The 23624-nt window shown below is 39.3% G+C and overlaps 1 protein-coding gene across 6 annotated transcripts in view; it reads left to right on the forward strand.

Annotated features, from left to right (window-relative positions):
• Positions 1-23624, forward strand: part of LOC140194593 (zeta-sarcoglycan) — a 971547-nt gene that overhangs the window by 147426 nt on the left and 800497 nt on the right. For 3 of the 6 annotated variants that reach the window (XM_072251818.1, XM_072251819.1, XM_072251821.1), the window contains one exon: positions 12130-12195. The exons of 1 other annotated variant lie outside the window; for it this stretch is intronic. The gene's annotated coding sequence lies outside the window, so the exon portion shown is untranslated. The remainder of the gene's footprint in view (positions 1-12129; positions 12196-23624) is intronic. 2 more of the 6 variants (XM_072251820.1, XM_072251822.1) reach the window with 1 other exon arrangement.

The following is a 23624-nucleotide window of genomic DNA, read 5'->3' on the forward strand; positions in this document are numbered from 1 at the left end:
AGTTTGCCTAATGTTAGACTTGCAACTATCAATGACATCCGGTGCCCAGAGATTAATTCTGTTTTTTTCCTGATATTGATTTGCTATTAGGTGCAGTTTGTGACTGGTATTTTTACTGTAAATGAAACCATGGAGTGAATTCATTGGCTGATTGACAAGTAGATGTGACTTAAATGTCCCGACTGTTTCTTCCATGTATTGCCTTCATGGCACGATCTTATGGTGGGGATTTTATTACCTTATTAATATGTGTGAAGCTAATCACTGCATGTGCTGCTGGCACTAACAAAACATGTGTTTAGTGCACAAAGAAAAGTGAACAACTTTTTGGCATAATTTTAAGTTACAGCCCTAGGCAGCATCAAGTTTTTTGTATCAGTCAAGATATATTTTTTTCAGTAGTTCAGCCTTTTGTGTAAAGCAGTTCAATGTTTCACCAAGATGTATCCCTGAATATTTGAAGCAAGTTTCCTTATCAGTGTACTCAAGTGGAACTTGGCCACTCATGGAATGGCCATGCTCCACTGGAGTTACACCGATGAGGACACTTTGTTGCTCCCCGATAGAAGCATCGTGCACCTAATATTCTACATCAGAGTAACAGAACCTTTGACCCAATTTGTCCATGCTGACCAATGTGTCTTCTTGAGCTAGTCCTATTTGCCTGCATTTGGCCCATATTCCTGCAAATGTTTTCTATCCATAAAGCCAAATGTCTTTTAAGTATTGTGATTGTATCTACCTTGACTACTACTTCTGACAGCTCATTCTGTATACCCACCACATTCTGTGTAGAAAAAATGTCTCTCAGGTCTCATTTGGATCCTTCTCCTCCCACTTTAATCCTGTAATCCTCTCTTATGAAACTACCCTAACCCAAGGAAAAGACTGACCATCCATCTTATCTTTGCCCCTCATGATTTTATACACCTGTGCAAGGTCACCCCTTAGCCTCTTTTCCTGCAAGGAGAATAGTTCCCACCTATTTACTCTTGCAAGTCTCGGTAACATCCTTGAAAATAATTTCTTCACCCCCTCTAGCTTAATCAAATCCTCTTACTTTCCATTATTTCTTCTTCTGCAACCCATTGGTAAAATGTACAAATCCATCTCTGTTTGTCACTGAAGATTGATGAGAACCATCTCCCTCATGGAATGGCCATGTTCCACTTGAGTTACACTGATAAGGAGACTTTCTTTTGTCAATTCTAGCTCTTGTGATCTCTCTTCCATCTTTCTAACAGCTGACATCATTGAGTTAAATGGTGTGGAAAGGTGAGCTTCAGGCACAGCAAGGAAATTTGATCAGGAAACTCTTTGATCACTTTTGCTCGGCATGCATTGGAGAAGTGGTTTCGTCCTAAACTGTGCTCCTGCAACTCTTGTACTCTGAGTGCAATACATTTATGCCTAATTGTATATGTTTTGTGTATACTTTTACAACTTGCATCAATGTCTTTCACATTTTCAGTTTGCTGCTCAGAAACCCTGCTGAGAGTTTTTTTTTGGAGCTGGTGACTTCATGGATGAGTAACCCTCCAATAGTTCTGCTGACATACACTTCAAAGAATACCCATACTAGATGCCAGAGGGCAGGTGGCGCCTTTTGAACTTTGCAAAATCAGATTTACCCTTTGCGATAAAGAATGAAGAAAAAGAAAAGAAGTACGATTTATGAGCTTGATGCATTCAAAAAAGCTGGTGCAGATTTACATATAAAATCATCATCATCATCAGGTGCCATGCCCAAATTGAGCTTTGGCAACCATAGCCCATACACTCCCGTTTCGGGTTGAGTGGATCAATTCATTGGTATTCATTTTCAGTCCTCTGGCTGCTGCCTCCATCATCATTTGTCTTTGTCTTCCTCTTGCTTTCTTCTCTTCAATGTTTCCCATAATTACTGTGCATTCTAACTCCTCTTTCCTAATCACATGTCCAATGAAGTTACATTGCCTTTTCATGATCTCATACATTATTTCTCTTTTTGTGTTTGCTCTGTTCATGACATCCTCATTAGATATTTGTTTCGTCCATGATATTCTTTGCATCCTCCTGAAAAACCACATCTCTGCTGCTTCAATTCATTTCCTCATGTTACTAGATATTGTCTAACATTCTGATCGATATAACATAACTGGATAAACGTAACATTTCAGTACTCTGAGGGGCGTTGTCATGCCTAGTTTAGTATTGGTCAATATACTCTTCATTCTCGTAAAGGTGTCTTTTGCCATCCCTATTCTTCTTTTGATGTCCATGTCGCACCTGCCATCTGATGTCACCCAGCTTCCAAAGTAGCAAAAGTTGTGTGCTTGTTTTATGTCTTCCCCATTTATTTTCAGCCTGCAGATAGGATTCTCCTTCTTTTTGGATACCACCATACATTCTGTCTTTTTGCAATTGATAGATAGACCCATTTTTGCACTTTCTTCGACAATTATATCAATTAAGTTTTGTAGTTCTTCTTCCGTCCTTGCAATTAACACAGTGTCATGGGCATATCTGAAATTATTGATGTTTTCACTGCCAACTTTGATTCCCAAGATGTCTTTTATTTTTTGTAATATTGTTGCACTGTACACATTAAACAAATCAGGGGAGAAAACACACCCTTGTCTAACGCCTGTCTTGATTTTCGTAAACTCACTTCTCCATCTATTTTTACAGTGGCAGTTTGTTCCCAGCACAGATTTCTGATTAGGCAGAGGTCTTTCAAATCTAGATCTAGAGTTTTCTGTAATATTTCAAATAACATATTGTGCTTCACTTTATCAAATGCTTTTGTGTAGTTGATAAAACAAACAAATCTTTTTGCACTTGAATAGCTCGTTCTGATAGTATCCTTAACATCAATATTGCATTTCTTGTCTTTCACAAAACCACATTGTTCTTTACCTATTTCAGCTTGTATCTTACCTTTACCTGTTGTCATCAAAATTCTTAGAAGTATCTTGGTGATATGGCTCATTAATCTTATGGTCCTGTGTAATTCACATTCTATTGCTCCAGGTTTCTTAGGAAGAGTGATAAATACTGATTTTTTCATCTCTTCTGGTATTATTCCAGTCTCATAAATGTCATTGATTAAATAAATAAGTTTTTCAATTCCATAATCTTCAAGGGCGATAATTTGTTCTATTACTAATTCATCAGGACCTGCTGCCTTTCCATTCTTCATCTTATTTATTGCATTACGAACTTCAGATTTTAAACAATGTTCTTCTTAATTTCTGTTTTTTTGCCTCGATCGTCTTCAAACAATTCCTGAATATACTCAGTCCGTGGTTAAACCAGGAACGTGAGCAACTAGAAAGAATCCCTATTACTGATCCAAAAAGGGGTACATCAAGAAATCAAGAATATCACTGGTAAAAAGCTCCTCTGTTCTTCAGATGAATGTTTGAAAGCAAATGACATATAAAATACCAGGTAATTTAATGCAGAAATAATTATTTTTGGGTAAGTAATCCATAATATTTGGCAAAGCTGTAAGAAGCATTAAATACATCACAAATTATTGCTCTTTAGCTTCGTAAAAATGATAGTTTGCCATCAACATTCAGTAAGTTTTAATGGGTGAATTTCAAATTGTTGATGTGCATTTGACTATCAAACTTGCAGAGTTAGAGTTGGTCTTCAAGATGAGGACACCTAGAGTGATTCATAATCCTACTATGTTAGTCAATTTATTTGACGGAGGAGGGGACAAAATAAAGCAGTAAAATATTATTCCTATAAGTTATACATCACTTGTAGAAATGCCTTTTTTGTGTTTTTTTTAATTTTCTTTAATTCTTTTCCTGTACCCAGTTTCACACTAACATATTTTGTTGATTACTGCCCTGCTTCCCTCTCAAACATTAAACTATACCCTATGTAGAGAACATAGAACATAGAATAGTACAATACAGTACAGGCCCTTCGGCCCACAATGTTGTGCTGACCCTTAAACCCTGCCTCCCATATAACCCCCCACCTTAAATTCCTCTATTTACCTGTCTAGTAGTCTCTTAAATTTCACTAGTGTATCTGCCTCCACCACTGACTCAGGCAGTGCATTCCACACACTAAACACTCTCTGAGTAAAAACCTTCCTCTGATATCCTCCTTGAACATCCCACCCCTTACCTTAAAGCCATGTCCTTTTGTATTGAGCAATGGTGCCCCGGGGGAGAGACGCTGGCTGTCCACTCTATCTATTCCTCTTATTATCTTGTACACCTCTATCATGTCTCCTCTCATCCTCCTTCTCTCCAGAGAGTAAAGCCCTGGCTGCCTTAATCTCTGATTATAATCCATACTCTCTAAACCAGGCAGCATCCTGGTAAATCTCTTCTGTACCCTTTCCAATGCTTCCACATCTTTCCTATAGTGAGGCGACCAGAACTGGACACAGTACTCCACAATTGTGGCCGAACCAGAGTTTTATAGAGCAGCTTCATTACCCCGTGACTCTTAAACTCTATCCCTTGTTTTATGAAAGGTAACACTCCATTAGCTTTCTTAACTAACCTATCTACCTATGTGGCAACTTTCAGGGATCTGTGGACATGTACCCCCAGATCCCTCTGCTCCTCCACAATACCAAGTATCCTGCCATTTACATTGTACTCTGCCTTGGAGTTTGTCCTTCCAAAGTGTACCATCTCACACTTCTCTGGGTTGAACTCCATCTGCCACTTCTCAGCCCACTTCTGCATCCTGTCAATGTCTCGCTGCAAACTTCGACAATCCTCTACACTATCCACAGCACCACCAACCTTTGTGTCCTCTGCAAACTTGCCAACCCACCCTTCTACCCCCATATCCAGGTCATTAATAAAAATCACGAAAAGTAGAGGTCCCAGAACCGATCCTTGTGGGACACCACTAGTCACAACCCTCCAATCCAAATGTACTCCCTCCACCACGACCCTCTGCTTTCCACAGGCAAGCCAATTCCGAATCCACCTGGCCAAATTTCCCTGTATCCCATGACTTCTGATTTTCTGAATAAGCCTACCATGTGGAACCTTGTCAAGTGCCTTACTGAAATCCATGCAGATCACATCCACTGCGCTACCCTCATCTATATGCCTGGTCACCTCAAAGAACTGTATCCGGCTTGTTAGAGATTGTCTGCCCTTCACAAAGCCATGCTGACTATCCCTGATCAGACCATGATTCTCTTAATGCCTATATATCCTATCTCTAAGAATCTTTTCCAACAGTTTTCCCATCACAGACGCAAGGCTCATTGGTCTATAATTACCTGGACTATCCCTACTACCTTTTTTGAACAAGGGGACAACATTCGCCGCCCTCCAATCCTCCGGTACCATTCCCGTGGACAACGAGGACATAAAGATCCTAGCCAGAGGCTCAGCAAACTCTTCTCTCGCTTTGTGGAGCAGCCTTGGGAATATTCCAGCAGGCCCCAGGGACTTATCTGTCCTAATGTATTTTAACAACTCCAACACCTCCTGTCCCTTAATATCAACATGCTCCAGAACATCAACCTCAGTCATATTGTCCTCACCGTCATCAAGTTCCCTCTCATTGGTGAATACCGAAGAGAAGTATTCATTGAGGACCTCGCTCACTTCCATAGCCTCCAGGCACATCTTCCCACCTTTATCTCTAATTGGTCCTATTATCACTCCTGTCATCCTTTTGTTCTTCACATAATTGAAGAATGCCTTGAGGTTTTCCTTTACCCTACTCGCCAAGGCCTACTCATGCCCCCTTCTTGCTCTCCTCAGCCCCTTCTTAAGCTCCTTTCTTGCTACTCTATATTCCTCAATAGACCCCTCTGATCCTTGCTTCCTAAATCTCATGTATGCTGCCTTCTTCCACCTGACTAGATTATCCACCTCACTTGTCAACCATGGTTCCTTCACCCTACCATTCTTTATCTTCCTCACCAGGACAAATTTACCCCTAATATCCTGCAAGAGATCTCTAAACATCGACCACATGTCCATAGTACATTTCCCTGCAAAACCATCATCCCAATTCACACCCGCAAGTTCTAGCCTTATAGCTTCATAATTTGCCCTTCCCCAACTAAAAATGTTCCTTTTCTCTCTGATTCTACCCCTTTCCATGATAATGTTAAAGGTCGCAGAGTGGTGGTCACTGCTCCCCAGATGCTCACCCACTGAGAGATCTGTGACCTGACCCGGTTCATTACCTAATACTAGATGTAGTATGTCATTCCCCCTAGTCGTCCTGTCAACATGCTGTGACAGGAATCTGTCCTGGACACACTTAACAAACTCTGTCCTGTCTAAACCATTGGAACTAATCGGGTGCCACTCAATATTAGGGAAGTTAAAGTCACGCATGATAACAACCCTGTTATTTTGCACCCTTACAAAATCTTCCTCCCAATCTGCTCCTCGGTATCTCTGCTGCTACCAGGGGGCCTATAGAATACTCCAATAGAGTAACTGCTCCCTTCCTGTTCCTGACTTCTACCCATACTAAAAAGAGGATCCTGCTACATTACCCACCCTTTCTGTAGCTGTAATAGTATCCCTGACCAGTAATGCCACCCCTCCTCCCCTTCCCCCCCGTCTATCCCTTTTAAAGTACTGAAATCCAGGAATATTGAGAATCCATTCCCGCCCTGGTGCCAGCCAAGTTTCCGTAATGGCCACTACATTAGAGTTCCATCTATGTATCCAAGCTCTCAGTTCATCACCTTTGTTCCTGATGCTTCTTGCACTGAACTACTCGCACTTTAGCCCTTCTACCTTACTACCTTTACACCCTTTATTCTGCTTCTCTTTCCTCAAAACCTCTATATGTTAAAGAGCAATCCACAAAAAGATGGAGGAATTGGAAGGATTTCAAGGGACAGGTTATGTATGTATTTGGATAAACAGAGTCTGACTAGGGGTAGTCAACATGGTGTTGTGGATAGTAAGTCATTTATAACCAGTCTTATTGAGTTTATCAAGGAGATTACCAGGAAAGTTGATGAAGAAAATCAGTAGATATTGTCTTCATGGACTTTAGCAAGGCTTTTAACAAAGTCCCACATGGGAGGTTGGTCAAGAAGATTCAGTCGCTTGGCATCCAGGATGAAGTAGTAAATTGCACTCAAGATTGGCTTAGCGGGAGAAGCTGGAGAGTGATAGTAGATAGTTGTCTCTCTGACTGGAATCCTTTGACTAATGGTGTGTTGAGTCCATTGTTGTTTGTCATCTGTATCAACGATCTGGATGATAATGTGGTAAGCTGGATCAGCAAATTTGTGGATGGCACTAGGATTGTGTGGTGCAGTGGACAGCAAGGAGCATTATCAAAGCTGCTGCAGTGGGATCTGTACCAGCTAAAAATAGCTGTGGATTAACTTCTAGGCCAGAGACCACTATTTTGGGTATTTTATACCACTTCTTTGTCACCATGTTATTGCAATAGATGTGGTTTACATGGACTTTAGTAAGGTTTCTGACAAAATCCTAGGCTGTTCCAGAAGGTTAAAGCAATCGGGATCCAAAGTGTTTTGCTTAACTGCACACAGAAGTTGCTGTGTATTAGGCAGCAGGGGGTAGACGTACTTTTTTCCGACTGGAAGTCTGTGATAAGTAGTACACTGCAAGGATTTGTGCTTGAATCTTTGTTGTTTGTAATATATACAAATGAATTAGATGAGAATGCATGAAGTATGATTAGTAAGTTTGGGAAAGAGCATCAGCACCTGATGAGTCACCTGTAGGATCAGCATGAAGTGATACCTGACAATGTGGCCAACAGGCTAGAGAAAGATGAAAGGTGCATTTCCCTGTATGAACCACTTGCTACAAAATACCCAATCTCTGACCTACTCTTGTAGCCACCGTACTTATGAGGCTGATCCAGTTGAGTATCTGGTTAATGGTCATCCCAGAAATTCAATTACAAAGAATTCAGTGATATTAATACCATTGGTGGGTGGTTAGATTCTCTCTTGCTGGAAATGGCCATTACTTGGCACATCTGCAGCATGAGTGTTACTGGCCACTTTTCTGCATGTTTCTAAATCTTGAAATTCAACCCAAAGCATTTAACTGTCCATTTGCCTCCAAAGATGGTGCCTGGTCCGCTGAGTTCCTCTTGCATCTTGTGTGATGCTTTTAGTTGGCTAGCATTTGTGGCAGCTCTGGTAATGTAGACCTGAGTCCCCGGATGTCTGTGAGCTAACAATCACCTCCTAGGGGACCACAATCTTGTCGTAGGATTTGGAGGCTTGCATTCCTCAATGAGCCTTGTACTTTGGCTCTTGGTAGGGTCACCCATGCCAAACAGGTCAAAGTGTAGAGGCCAGACTAAAAGCGGTTCACTGGTCCTCCAGGTTCAGGGACTCAGATCAGGGCTAACAACTCTGACTGTTACATAAACAGCAATGAAGTTTCCTTCTATGTGGCCAAAGACAGACAGAGGTGGAAGACCATCATTGCTGGCCTAAACGCCAGTGACGTAACAGGCAGTTAATTAATTAGTTTTCATGATTAACTGAACTGGGAGTAACTTCATCATGTTTGATTATTATGTTGCTTTTATTCCTTCTCAGTTTAAATGCACTGGTAATTGTATAGCTGGATAGTTTGCTAAGCGAGTTCAAATCGGATTTAAGAGTTAAACGCATGATATAGATTCAGAGTCACGGATAGACCAGACCAGATAAGCATGGCAGATTTCCTCCTCCAAGTAACTTCACAAACTTAATGTTTTTTTAATATATATGATAATATGATGGTTCTCTAGGGCCATCTTTACAAGGACATGCTTTTTTAAAAAAACACCTTCCCCCAAATGCCCTAATTGTTAACTGAATTGAATTTATCCATTTGCCATGGTGGGATTAAAATCTGAGTCTCTGGATTACTAATTCAGGTTTCTGGAATACCAGTCTGATAATTTAACCTCTGTGGTACCAATTGAACCTAATTCGTTCAACCAGATTCATCGTGAATGCTAAATCACAGTGCGTACTGCAAATGAAAATGTGCAGGGATCCATCAGAACCTATCCTGGGATATATTTGTTAAAAAAAAAACTGAGTAATCTCAGTGTCAATGGAAAGTAGTCTTTGTCATTTTTTTTGTCTTCACTTGTGCTTTCAAAGCTATACTCACTTTAAGCATTTCTATCATCTGTAAACAATCGGCAACCTCAGTCACGTAGTCCCTCACTTATTTGATCCAGATGCAGATAGTCTATTCCACTGGCTTGAAGTATCCTGAATTTATCAGTTAGATCCCTCAGCGACACTAGATCTTCAAAAGTACTCAGTAGAAAAGTTGCAGCCAAGCAATTGCCCCATGGGAGTGTTAGAAAATAGGAATTAGCCACTCTACACCACCATTCAATACAGACATGACTGATCTAATACAGCCTTTTGCCTGTTCTTTACCATTTCCTCATTGCTCTCCACTTCCTGATTTTTCACAAATGTATCTAATGATCTAACCTGTACATCCCCCGAGGCAGAGGATTCCACAGGTTTACCACCTTCTGCAAGAAGAGTTTTCTTGACACCTCTGTTTCAAATGACTGCTTCCTATTATTGTAAGTATGTTCCTTCATTCAAGGTTCTCCCAATAGTGTATATATCTTGACCTGTACCCTCTATGGTCCCTCAGGATTTAGTGCTTTTCAATAAGATTACCTCTCATTCTTTTAAATTCAAAAGAATGTCGATCTAATTTTTATTGTTCATTATAGGAAATGTTGTTTATCTGGGCATTTCATCTGGACTGCCTCCAAAGCCAATATATCTTTTCTTGACTAAAGCAAACAAAACTGCACAATACCACAGGTGCAACCTTAACACGACCCTGTACAATTGTAACAAAATTTCCCTATTTCTAAACTCCAACCCTCTCCTAATTAAGACAAATATCCAATATTTTATAACCACATTGTACCTACCTGTTAACCTCTTGCCACTTGTGTACCAGAATGCTTAGACTCCTCTGTACTTTGTTCATCTGCAATCATTCTGCATTCAGAAATAGTTTGCTTTTAAATTTCTGTTATCAAAGTGCATGGCTTCACATTTTCCCATTTACCAATTTTTTGCCCACTCACTTAACATATCTATATCACATTGTAGAATTTAAATATCCTCGTCATAACATGGAGCACTTCACTAGCTATCAGCCTGACAAAACAAACTTGTTTGTATCAACTCTGTCTTCCCACCAGTCTTCAATCCATACTAACATACTACTCCCAATACTATGAGTTTTATCTTATGCATCAGCCTCCCATGCGCCCCTTGACAAATGCCTTCTAACGATCCAAGTGCACTACATCTACATGAAAACAAACACAGATAATGGATCTGAAGCAAAAGCAGAAACAAGGAAGAGCTCAGCTGGTCCAGCAATTTCTATGGAAAGTGAAACCAGTTAATGCTTCAGGTCAGTTTTGAAGAAGGGTTGGTGACACACATAGTTAACAGTTTCCTTTTCTGCTGATGCTACTTAATTGCCTGGCTGTGGTTCTCCAGCATTTCTGTTTTTGTTACACTTCTGTTTACGGATTCCCCTGTATTAATTGTTCTTGTCATATCTTCAACGAACTCGAGCCAATTTGTCAAACAGGATTTATCTTCCATAAATAATTTTGATTTAGTTTGATTACACTTAACTTTTCTAAATGACTAGCTTTTTCTTCCTTGATTACAGAGCCAGCCCAAGCTCTGTCTGCTGTTAAGGCATTAATTGGTTCTGAATATTATTTAAAGCACATCTAAATATTTTTTTAAAAACACACTATTAATGCTGGAAATCCGGAGTAAGCCATACAAAATGCTGGAGGAACTCAGCAGGTCAGGTGCATCTATGGAGAAGAATATGCTGTCAATCTTTCAGGCCGAGACCTTTTATCAGGACAGGATTTAAATACTAAAAGAAACATTAAAATGTGACTGCTATACTTACTTTCTACCTGCAGCCCAAAAATCCCCTTGAAATAAATAGAAGCTCTAACCCTGAACTAGATCCTTCCAGTTCAAGTTCTAAGAGCTTATTCCTCACCATAAGTCCTGTCAAATCTCAACAGATTGGATTCCGTGCAGAACCCAGTGAAAGAGCTGATTGAAAAACAATGCCAAAAATCAGTAACTTCAGTTCATCCATTTTTAACTACACATGCTTAGAAATACAGGATAGACTTGCTGTCATTTAGAAAGATAAATGCCTACAGTTCTGCTGGTACTCTCAGCAATTACCAGCAAAATCCTGAACCGCAGGAGCCTGAAAATCCATAAAATGTTTATAGAAACTTGACAATTGCGTAAGCAGGTAATAGCTAGGGAGACATAGTACAAGAAAATTATGCCAGAATAGATTTTTAAGCAAAAGGTGGCAGAGTACAAGAGTTATATCTGAATGTAATTTTGGTCTATGCAGTCTAAATATTAATGTTCACAATGACTGAGGTGGGATTTTTCTGCTGTAAGTGATATTAGATTTTGAAACTTGATGAAAAATATCTACAATTATTCCAAAAATATTGCCTGAGATGGGCTCTGAAAATTATGGCATCCATTGCATAAAATGCAACTGCAGCATTGCTTTTAACATTGATTTTAGTTGCATTAATAGTCCAAGAAATTATATTAGTTATATTTTCGATAAAATATAATCTTATGCTGAAGCAGTTAAAAAGCAGTGTTGGTAATATGCTATGGGTGCCTTTAGTGTATTTAATTCTAAATGCTGACCTTTAAAACAGAAAAAGGGTCAGTTGCAAAACATCACCATTCCTAAAAGGCAGAACTGACCTAATTCACAAAATAACTGTAAGTTCCTGTTGTGCTTTCACAAGAGCTGAAAATGATATTAATTATAAATGACATTGCAAAACTTGCAACCTCTTTTGAAGCTATATTGCTTTATTTATTACAAGATAATAAAATATGTTAATATTCTAAACAATTATGATTGAAGGGAGCTGAAATTGAATGTGTGTTGTAATTTAAAATATATTTCCATTTCTATTTGTGCTATGACCACTTGGTTTTATTGATGCTAACATTACGTGTATTTCTTGGATAAATTGAACTCATTATTTGCTATTAACTTTATTGAGAATTCATATGTAATTGTTGACAAAATCGGATGGTAACATGATTCCTTTTCACAACAGGCAAAGAAGAATACCTAGAAATTGGAATTCATAATTTTTGGTGAGCTAAACATGTACAGCTAAAAGGTTTGTGAAATTGTGTGCAATAGCATTAGTATGGTTTCCACCCAAAACGATGTATTAAATCGTGACCTGCATTGATACCATTAGAGTACTCCCATTTCATTACAGCTGCCTCCACCTTATTGTGTGGCAGTCAGAGAAGAAAATCAGCCTTTAAAGACATGCACCGCCTGGCAGCAAAAAAATCTTCTGATCCTAAATTTATCATCTAAATGATGGTTAACAGAGCGGGGAGGGTCTGCTGCTTATTGGGAAGTAGTGGCAATGGTGCATACGTGTATGTGTGTGTATAGTGACACATTACAGTTATAATTACTGTTTATTATTTATGGTGCAACTGTAACGAAAACCAATTTCCCCCGGGATCAATAAAGTATGACTATGACTAATAGTGGAAAGAGGGCATTGAAGTTACAGCTACGTGCTCTGAGAGGGACATTCAAATGCTAGTAAGTGAGATGATCCAGGAGGAAAACTCATCAGGCAATACATGGGTTTGGGAGGAGTGGGGCGGTGGGGGGGGGGGGGGGAGGAAAGAGGAAACAGCATGGTGTCACTATATACAGTGACATGCAGAAGTTTGTGCACCCCTGGTCAAAATTTCTGTTACTGTGAATAGCTAAACGAGTAAAAGATGACCTGATTTCCAAAAGGCATAAAGTTAAAGATGACACATTTCTTCAATATTTTAAGCAAGATTACTTTTTCTATTTCCATCTTTTACAGTTTCAAAGTAACAAAAAAGGAAAAGGGCCCGAAGCAAAAGTTTGGGTACCTTGCATGGTCAGTACTTAGTAACATCCCCTTTAGCAAGTATCACAACTTGTAAACGCTTTCTGTAGCCAGCTAAGAGTCTTTCAATTCTTGTTTGGGGGATTTTCGCCCATTCTTCCTTGCAAAAGGCTTCTAGTTCTGTAAGGTTCTTGGGGCCGTCTTGCATGCACTGCTCTTTTGAGGTCAACCCACAGATTCTCGATGACGTTTAGGTCAGGGGACTGTGAGGGCCATGGCAAAACCTTCAGCTTGCGCCTCTTGAAGTAGTCCATTGTGGATTTTGAGGTGTGTTTAGGATCATTATCCTGTTGTAGAAGCCATCCTCTTTTCATCTTCAGCTTCTTTGCAAACGGTGTGATGTTTGCTTCCAGAATTTGCTGGTATTTAATTGAATTAATTCTTCCCTCTACCAGTGAAATGTTCCCTGTGTCATTGGCTGCAACACAAGCCCAAAGCATGATCGATCCACCCCCGTGCTTAACAGTTGGAGAGGTGTTCTTTTCATGAAATTCTGCACCCTTTTTTCTCCAAACATACCTTTGCTCATTGCGGCCAAAAAGTTCTATTTTAACTTCATCAGTCCACAGGACTTGTTTCCAAAATGCATCAGACTTGTTTAGATGTTCCTTTGCAAACTTCTGACACTGAATTTTGTGGTGAGGATGCAGGAAAGGTTTTCTTCTGATGACTCTTCCATGAAGGTCATATTTGTGCAGGTGTTGCTGCACAGTAGAACCGTGCACCACCACTCCAGAGTCTGCTAAATCTTCCTGAAGGTCTTTTGCAGTCAAACGGGGGTTTTGATTTGCCTTTCTAGCAATCCTATGAGCAGTTCTCTCAGAAAGTCTTTTTGGTCTTCCAGACCTCAACTTGACCTCCACCGTACCTGTTAACTGCCATTTCTTAATTACATTATGAACTGAGGAAACAGCTACCTGAAAATGCTTTGCTATCTTCTTATAGCCTTCTCCTGCTTTGTGGGCATCATTTATTTTAATTTTCAGAGTGTTAGGCAGTTGCTTCGAGGAGCCCATGGCTGCTGATTGTTGGGACAAGGTTTGAGGAGTCAAGGTATTTATAAAGCTTTGAAATTTGCATCACCAGGCCTTTACTAACGGTGACTGTGAACAAGTCATAGCTCTAACAAGCTAATTAAGGTCTGAGACCTTGGTTAATGTTATCTGAGAGCTCTTTATCTGTTATCTTTGGTATCCAAACTTCTGCATGGTGCTCCTTTTTTTCACTCTAAAGTTGTACAAAACAAAAATAATACACCGATCTTGCTTAAAATGTTGAAAAAGAAGGTTTCATCTTTAACTTTATGACTTTTGGAAATCAGGTCATCTTCTACTCACTTAACTATTCGCAGTAACAGAAAATTTGACCAGGGTACCCAAATTGTATGTAACAGTGGTCTCTTTCTTCATCTCATATGCATATGCACGCACACACACACACACACACACACACACACACACACACACACACTTATGAAGAGTGCAGGAGGGCATGCCGAGAACAACACCAGACATACCTCAATATGAGGCATCACCTGGTGAAGCCACAATACAGGACTACTTGCATGCCAAATACCATAAGCAACAAGTGATTGACAGAGTTAAGTGTTCCCACCACTTATAGATCAGATCTAAGCTTTGTAGTTTTGCCACATCAGGCCGTGAATGGTGGTGAACAATCAAACAACTCACTGGAGGAGGAGGCTCCACAAATATTCCTTTCCTCAATAGCAGAGGAGCCAGCACACCCATGTAAAAGATGAGGCTGAGGCATTTGCAACAATCTTCAGTCAGAAATGCTGTGTAGGTGATCCAGCTTGGCCTCCTCTTGAAGTCCCCAGTATCCCATATGTCAGTATGCAGCCAATCCAATTCACTCCACATGATATCAAAAAATGGCCAAAAGCACTGGATACTGCAAAGGCTATGGGCAGAGACAAAATCCTGGCAATATTCCTGAAGATTTGTGCTCCAAAACTTGCTGCGCCGTTAGCCAAGCTGTTCCAGTACAGCTACAACACCGGTATCTACCCGGCAATATGGAAAATTGCCCAGGTATGTCCTGTACGCAAGAAACAAGACCAGTCGAACCATGGAAAAAAGAGCTAAATAGCAGAGGTGAGGTGAGAGAAATAGCCCTCAGCTCAAGACAACAATTGACGGAATATGGCATCAAGGTGCCCTAATTAAAATGGAATCAGTAGGAGTTGGGGGAAAACCCTCCAGTGGTTGGAATCATACCCGACACAAAGGAAGGTGGTTGTGGTGGTTGGAGGTCAATCATTTCATTCTCAGGACATCACTGTAGAAGTTCCTCAGGAAAATGTACTCGGACCAACCATCTTCAGCTGCTTCATCAATGACCTTTCTTCTGTCATAAGGTCGGAACTGGGGATGTTTGCAGATGATTGCATAATATTCTGCACCATTCATGACTCCTCAGATAGTGAAGCAGCTCATGCCCATGCAGCAGGACCTGGCCAATATCCTGGCCTGGGCTGACAAGTGGTAGATAACATTCGAGCCACACAAGTGCCAGGCAATGACCATCTCCAACAAGCGAGACTCTAAGCATCATCCCTTGACATTCAGTGGCATCACCATCACTGAATCCCCTACTATCAACATTGTGGGAGTTACCATTAACGTGAAACTGAACAGTGTGTACTATCTCCAAGATGCACTGCAATAACACAGTAAAGTTCCAAAGGCAGCACCTTCCAGACCCAAGACCACTAACATCTAAAAAGACAAGAACAGCAGATACCTGGGAACACCACCACTTGGAAATCCTCCTCCAAGTCACTCACCATCCTGATTTGGAAACATATCACCGTTCCTTCATTGTCGCTGGGTCAAAATCATGGAATTCCCTGCCTGACGGCACTTTGGGTGTACCAACAGCTCAGGGACTACAGCGGTTGAAGAAGTCCACCACCACCTTCTCAAGGGCAACTAGGAATGGGCAATAAATGCTGGCTTAGCTGGCGATGCCCACATCTCGTAAATGAATAAATAAAAAAAATTATCACCACTACCCAATAAGCAGCTGCCCCTCCCCTCTATGTTAACCATCTTTTATATTATAAATTTAGAATTAAAAGATTATTTGCTTCATACCCTTTATTCAGGCAAAATATGCTCAGGTTGAAGGATGGTGCGAAGTGATGGACAAACTGGACAGTAGGTGGACTACTTGGACACTGGACCTCTGAAACAAACAACACTCTTCAAGAGTACAGTCTTAGCTGTTCAGGAGGGGTGTGAGCACTCTCCAGTGAGTTTAGTGGTTGCCTAGTGAATTGTCTTGTTGCCAAATAAGTGGCCTTTTAATGCATTTTACCATAACTTATGGATGATTTATTAGAGAATGGTAAATAGCAGTCATTTGCTTAATCTGGGAACCTTATTATGTTGGGAGGACTTCCAACATTCATATGGCACTTATCAACATGACTTGATACTAGGATAATTTGTTAGCCTGGTTGACAACTTGTAAATGGCTGGTCTAAATCTGTGATTGTTTCAATTTCATTTGGTACGATTGCTAACACAATTTACTCTGGGGTACATTGAATTGGAGTGCACGTTTAGCATATGCAATAAAGCTGAAATTCATCTATTCTCTTGGATGCACACAATAAGTTCCATGGAATCAATCTTAAACAAACAAGAGAATTCTCCCTCTGTTCAAACCAAAGTCCATTCCACTGTTAATATTATATTAGTTGGTTACCTGCTTATTTATGTCTTTACTATTAGTGCAACCTGACTGTTCATTTGCTTGCATGTTTCTGTATACTGCACTAATGATTGAGTTGTATTGTCCCATAGAATGTACAGTTGCTGCTGTTATTGAATGATATCAAGTTTTGGTGCCATGCACTGTGGTGATTGGGCTGGATGAGAAGAAATATACTTAACATTGTTTACAAAATTGCCATGAATCTGCAATTTTGAGTCTTGCGAAGCTTGATTTTATTTGTTGGCAAATTCATAACACATTGAGAACTTCATAAATGTAGGGTATGCATATTCTCTGTATTTTCTATGAGGACAAAGATACATTTATGAATCATGGAAAGTTTAAGGAAAGGTTTCAATAAAATAAGTACAAAAGATTAAGAAAGCACACACACAACAAAAGTTTATAGGAAGTTAAATACTTACAGGACCTCAAAATTCTTTGTACTGAAAATAATCATTTGCAATGTTTGTACTATTATTTTGTTATGAGCTTCAGATTATTTTGGGTAATTCAAATGTATTTTAATTAATATCTGTGGGTGGAAATATCTATTATGGTAGGATCCCATGAATTACCATTGTCTCCTTAGTGATCTTTAAAACTTCAACTTGATTTGTAACTACATAATTATTGGATACATTATTTACCTAACAATTAAACAAGAAATTTGTCCTCTCCCCTCTCCCACCCCTCTCTCCCACCCCTCTCTCCCACCCCCCCTCCCACCCGTCTCTCCCACCCCTCCCCCTCCCCTCTCCCACACCCCCTTCCCCCTCTCCCTTCCCCCTCCCAACCCCCTCTCCCAATCCCCTCTCCCCCTCCCTTCCCCTTCCCTCTCCCCCTTCCCCTGTTGGTTTCTGTTCTCCTAATTTGTGTCCTGCATCTGCACATGTTGCTGCTTAGAAAACTTAACTTTGCTGACATATTATTTCCTTTTATATAATTACATGCACATAATCTTGACATGGGTCATTAACATTGAATATAATTTTACCAATGTGCGTTTCTTCTTTCTGGTACTTCTGTCAATTGGATGCCCAGTGTACTTTAGCCAGGGATACTCAGCTCCAGATCTACTTGACAAAGAAGTCAAGTCAAGTTAGGTTTATTATCATTTAACTATTTCCATAGAACGTATACAGAAACATGACAGTGTTTCTTCAAAGTAGTGTGTAAAGCACAGTAGTACACATAGCATATGATAGCTTATGAAGAAATTAACTCCAGAACTGAGGTGAGAGGGACAGCCCTGAAAGTCAGATAGAATTTGATGGAGTACGGCATTAGAGCCTTGTTAAAATTAATGTAAATGAAAATCATCAGAAAGTCTGTACCAGTTAGAGTGACATCAGTTGCAGTTGGTCAGCTCTGGAACGTCTGTTTAGAATTGTGTTCAGTTCTATGTACAATGTTTGGGTATGTCTTTAGAGTATTCAGATAAGGGCATTTCGATATCAAATGATATTTCTATTTTAAAGTGCCAAGTAATAATAGGTTACAAAACATCACTCCCTCCTCTTAACATTCAGTGATTTTATCTTTGCCAAGACCCCTGCCATCTAATATACAGAGATAAATATTGACCATAATTTCTGAATTTGGTGCTGTGTAATGAAACAAATGTGATTAGGAATTTAAGGTAAAGGAACCCTTAGAAGCAGTGATCATAATATGACACAATTCACCCTGCAGTTAGAGAGGGCGAAGATGAAATCAGCTGTATCGGTATTACTGTGGAGTAAAGAGAACTACAGAGGCGTGAAAGAGAAGCTGGTCAAAGTTGATTGGATGATGGCAGAGCAGCAATGGCTGGAGTTTCTGGGAATGATTCGGAAGATGAGGGATCAGTTCATCCTAAAGTAGAAGCATCCGAAAGGGAGAATGAGGCAACTGTGGCTGACAAGAAATGTCAAAGACTGCATAAAAGCAAAAGGCAGGACATACAATATAGAAAAGAAGTGGGAAGGCACCAGCACTATGCCAGAAATTTGAGAGTGACGGGGGGCAGGAGTGGACGTAATTGGTATTACCAAGAAGGTATGAAAGCTGTAAGGTCTGAAGGTAGCTAGACCAGGTGGACTAGATCCCAGTATCTTGAAAGAGGAGCTGTAGAGATTGTGGAGGCTTTAGCAGTGAATTTTTAAGAACCACTAGATTCTGGAATGGTTCTATAATGGCACCAGAAACTAGCAAACCTGACTCCAGTCTTTAAGAAGGGAATGAAGCGAATGACAGGAAATTATAGGCCAGAGATTGGAGATTCAAAGGGAGTTCGGAGTTCTAGTGGATTCGCTAATTGTTAACTTGGAGATTGATTTGGTAGTAAGGAAGGCAAATACACCGTTAGCATTAATTTCCAGAGGACTAGTATATAAAAGCAAGGATGAAATGCTGAGGCTTTATAAGGCATTGGTCAGATTGCACTCGGAGTATTGTGAGCAGTTTTGGGCCCTACTTCTAAGAGATGTGCGAGCACTGAAGATGGTCCAGAGGTTTACGAGAATAATCCCATGAACGTAAGGGTTAAGGTATGAGGAGCATTTGTTACCTCTGGGCCTGTACTCACTAGACTTTGTTAGAATTGGGGTGGGGGGGTGATCCCATTGAATATTTAATTGAGTGGATGTGAAGAGCATGTTTCCTCTTGTGGAAGAGTCTAGGAATACAAGACATCTCTTTAGAACAGAGATGAGGAGGAATTTCTTCAGCCAGAGAGTCATAAATCTATGGAATTTATTGCCACAGACGGCTGTGGACACCATGCCATTGGGTATATTTAAAGCAGAGGTTCATGGGCTTTTTGATAAGTAAGGGTGTCAAAGGTTATAGGGAGAAGGCAGAATTAGTTTAAGAGGAAAAATTAAATCTGGTGTGATTGAATGACAGAGTAGACTCAATGGGCCAAATGGATTAATTCTTCTCCTATATCTTATGCCCTTAAACTTAATTGAACTAGCCACTCAACTGCAAGAAAAAAAACTGTAGGCTTGAACTAAAAGACTATCTACCATTCATAAGGTCCAAGTCAGGAGTGTAATGGGATTCTCTCAAGTTCTCTAGATGAGCAGCTCTCCAATGCACTTATGCAGCGCGAAGTGTTCCAAGTGCATACATTTAATTAATACCCAATCTTCTGTCCAAATAACCCATTCCCGACACCACTGACAATATCCACTGCAAGAACTCCATGAATTTTACACCACTGAAGAACAAGGGCAGCTGCTGCATGGGAGCGCTGCAAGAGACCTCTAAGTCACACATGACCCTGACTTAGAAATACACGGCAATTGCTTTAGTGTTACTAGTCTACATTCTACTCTCCAATTCAGAGTATCTGCATCAAATGAATTACAGTGGCTCATATCAGTCTTTATGAGAGTTATTTGAGGCAGGTAAAACATCCTGAGTTTTCTAGTAATACTTACATCAAATACTGTAATTGAATAAGATAAAACTCCTGCTTGCCAAATTAGGATCTTTTTGACCTGTGTGACAGAATTTCTAGGTTAGTATGTCTCAGTTAATTCCCTTCAGCTAGCTCCCATTCATCCTAATTTTAAAAAGTCATCATTGTAGAAGTGTTTAGCACAAGAAAAAATTCCTTTTGCAATACAAATCATCAAGATTTCTAATAGATAATCATATTGATTTTCCAAAATAGCCTAAAACCTAACTATGTAGAAGATATGCTGATTATAATTGAGGAAATTAATCAATTTTCCTTTTCAAGTACTTAAGCTTTCCTTTGTTGCAAAGCATATTTTGCATGTTTAATTGATGCTGCAATTCCTATACAATATTTCCCACAAAACATGAAGAGAGTATAACATCTATTTTTTCTAGCACCCATGATTTTTAAATGTAACAAATGACAGTACTTTTATATGCTAATGGACAACAAGGGATTTATTTAATGGTAGCTATTTAAATATTGACAGCACCAGGCAGAAAATAGAAGACATGGATTTCCATAGTACGGGTATAACACAATATTAAGTGATTAGTACTAATGGACCTATAAGTACCAACTGTGCCAATTTTAAAAGACAGGTTCAGCAGTGTTTCCTGAAATTACTGAAGCTATCAGCCATTTGTGGAATATGTTGTAATGAATGATACTTTGGTCTTAGATGATAGGTTTACAATGTAAGTGCCAATACACTTTGTATTTATAACTGTCTGAGTGAGAATTAATAGAAGAGAAAAGCGGCCCAGTTCTTGACCCAGTCTGGGAAAGATGCTTACATTTTCCTTAATGTACCTAATAATCATTTTTTTAAAGATATGCAACAAACAAATTGTTGCTTAATGGTAGCTCCTAAATTTTAATTGCATCTATTATATTGAACATAGAAGAACATAGTGGGAAAAAACAACTTAACAAACATTCTATGAACATTACAGAAATATTCTTGAAGTGATGTTAAGAAGTAGCTTCTATGTTCATGAAATCCTTTTTATGCATATCTTGGAAGGGTATATAATGAAAAAATGATGGAAAGTATGTTTGTGTTACATTTACACTTAACAAATCAACAGTTTATGCTGCAGCCTTAATAAGGCTGAAGCATGAAAGAAAGAACTATGAAATTACAGGCTAGCTGGAAACTGGCACATACAGTAATGCATTTTTCCAGTTTAGTGTTACATCTGCAGTAGATAGACACACACACACACACACACACACACACACACACACACACACACACACCCCTCTAGTGCAGAGATACAGATATGTTCTAATATTCAGGTAATGCTTCTATATGTAATTTAAATTATCTTTTTTTTTGGTTTAAAATAATGATCTAGTATTTGAAGATGTTTTGGGGGCTGTGAATTCTATTAAAGACATTTGAATATTAATTCTGAAATATTTTAAACATATTGGCAAGATATTTTACTTTTCCTAAATCTGAAGGTTGTTAGTGATTTCCAAATATATATTATACACATCATCATAACCAAACAGCTGTCCAAAAGAAAGAGCAAAGTGTCACTGACCACACATGTTGGTATCTCATTTTAACAGTATCTCGCTTTGCTATGAAATTTACTGATTCTACCTCAAACACCAGAGGTTTTGAGAATTTAGAAGAATATATTTTATTTCAGTATTTAAGGCAATCAGGATTGGTACAATTTTTACAAGGGGATACTACATTCGTACGGTCACTTTTAGTCTGGCAAAACAATTCAATGATCAAGTTGGAATCTGTGATTTCATTTTCATCAGATTAGGGATTTATGGTAGATTTATGACCGCATAGATTGATAGAGTATTTAAGAATGCATCGGGTGTGTTGACCTTCATTAGTCAGAGCACTGGGTTCAAGAGCTGTGAGGTAATGTTGCTAAGTTCAAAGTAAATTTATGATCAAAGTTCATGTACGTCACCATATACAATGGTGAGATTCACTTACTTGTGGGCATACTCAATAAATCCACTAACAATAATAGAATCAATGAAATTCAGCACCAAACAGGGCAGACAACCAGTATGCAAATGGCAACAAACTGCAATTACAAAAAAAAAGTAAAAAGGAAAATACTGTGATAATAATAATAAATAAGCAATAAACATCGAGAACATGAGATTAAACTCTATAAAACCCTGGTAAGACGACTAATGGAATATTATGTCCTCATTATAGGAAGAACATGGAAACTTAAGAGAGGATGTAGAAGAGATATACTAGGATGCTGCCTGGATTAGAGAGCATGTCTATGAGGATACTTAGAGTCAGATAGGGCATTTCTCTTCAGAGTGAAGAAGTATAAGAGGTGACTTGATAGAGTTGTATAATATGATAAGAGGCATGGATAGAGAGAACACTCAAACACTTTTTCTGAGGGTGGAAATGACTAATACAAGAGGGCATAATTTTAAGGGCATAATTGGAAGTATATGGGGATGTCAGAGGAAGGTTTTCTTCATGGAGAGTGATTAGATTGTGGATTGTGCTGCTAGGGTGGTGGTAGAGACAGTTGTATTAGGGGTATTCTAGAGACTCTTAGAGAGCCACATAGATGAGAGCAATTGAGGGCTATCAGGGAGGGAAGGGTTCGACTGATGTTAGAGTAGGTTAAAAAGGTCGGCACAACGTAATGGGCTGAAAGGCCTATACTGTGCTGTAGTGTTCTCTGTACTATGGACACAACAGCTTTTGCATTTACTATTCAGGAGCAAAGAATAATGGTTATCTTCTATTACATACTCCGTTACAGATGGATTTTGTTTTCTTTACCAATTAAAAATAGAGTGGATCAACAATGTAAGAATATAGAGTGCTCATAAATAGTTCCCCAAAGTGTTACTCCCAACCAGACAGCAGTGTGGTAGTACTTGTTCCACTGTCTGTGTAGTCGCGGACATTAATTTCCTGCCTACTTAAAAGTGTTTGGACCCATTCCAATGGTCAGTCTAAGAAAAGCATTACAAGGGATACAACCTGTTAAGGAGGTGCACAAGAATAAGGAATCAGTAGCTATTGTAAACCATTGCTAAGGCATGAGATGCTACAAGTAAATTAAAGTTGGGATCAGAGATCTAGGCACTGCTGTTGAACAAAGAATTGTATTAAATTTGCGAGAGGAAAATCTACTTTTGACATCTGTGGAAACCTACATAAGGCACATTTTTGAAAACTATATACGATTGCTTCAAATAATAGTGGAAAACATAAGTTGTCATAAAAAATCAGTTGAAATTCATCAAATATCACACAGGGACTATTTCATTTGTAGTTGGCATGCTGGGAATGTTAGTGTTCCTGATATCTTGTTTCTCAGGAGAACACTGCAATTTTCTATTGCCCTTGAGACAGCTTGGCCCTTGGTTCTTTGACCATTTCCAGGAGCTTTCAGGTGTTAAGTAACCGGCAACAATGAATATT

Source organism: Mobula birostris, chromosome 3 (assembly GCF_030028105.1).
Source record: "Mobula birostris isolate sMobBir1 chromosome 3, sMobBir1.hap1, whole genome shotgun sequence".
NCBI lineage: Eukaryota > Metazoa > Chordata > Chondrichthyes > Myliobatiformes > Myliobatidae > Mobula > Mobula birostris.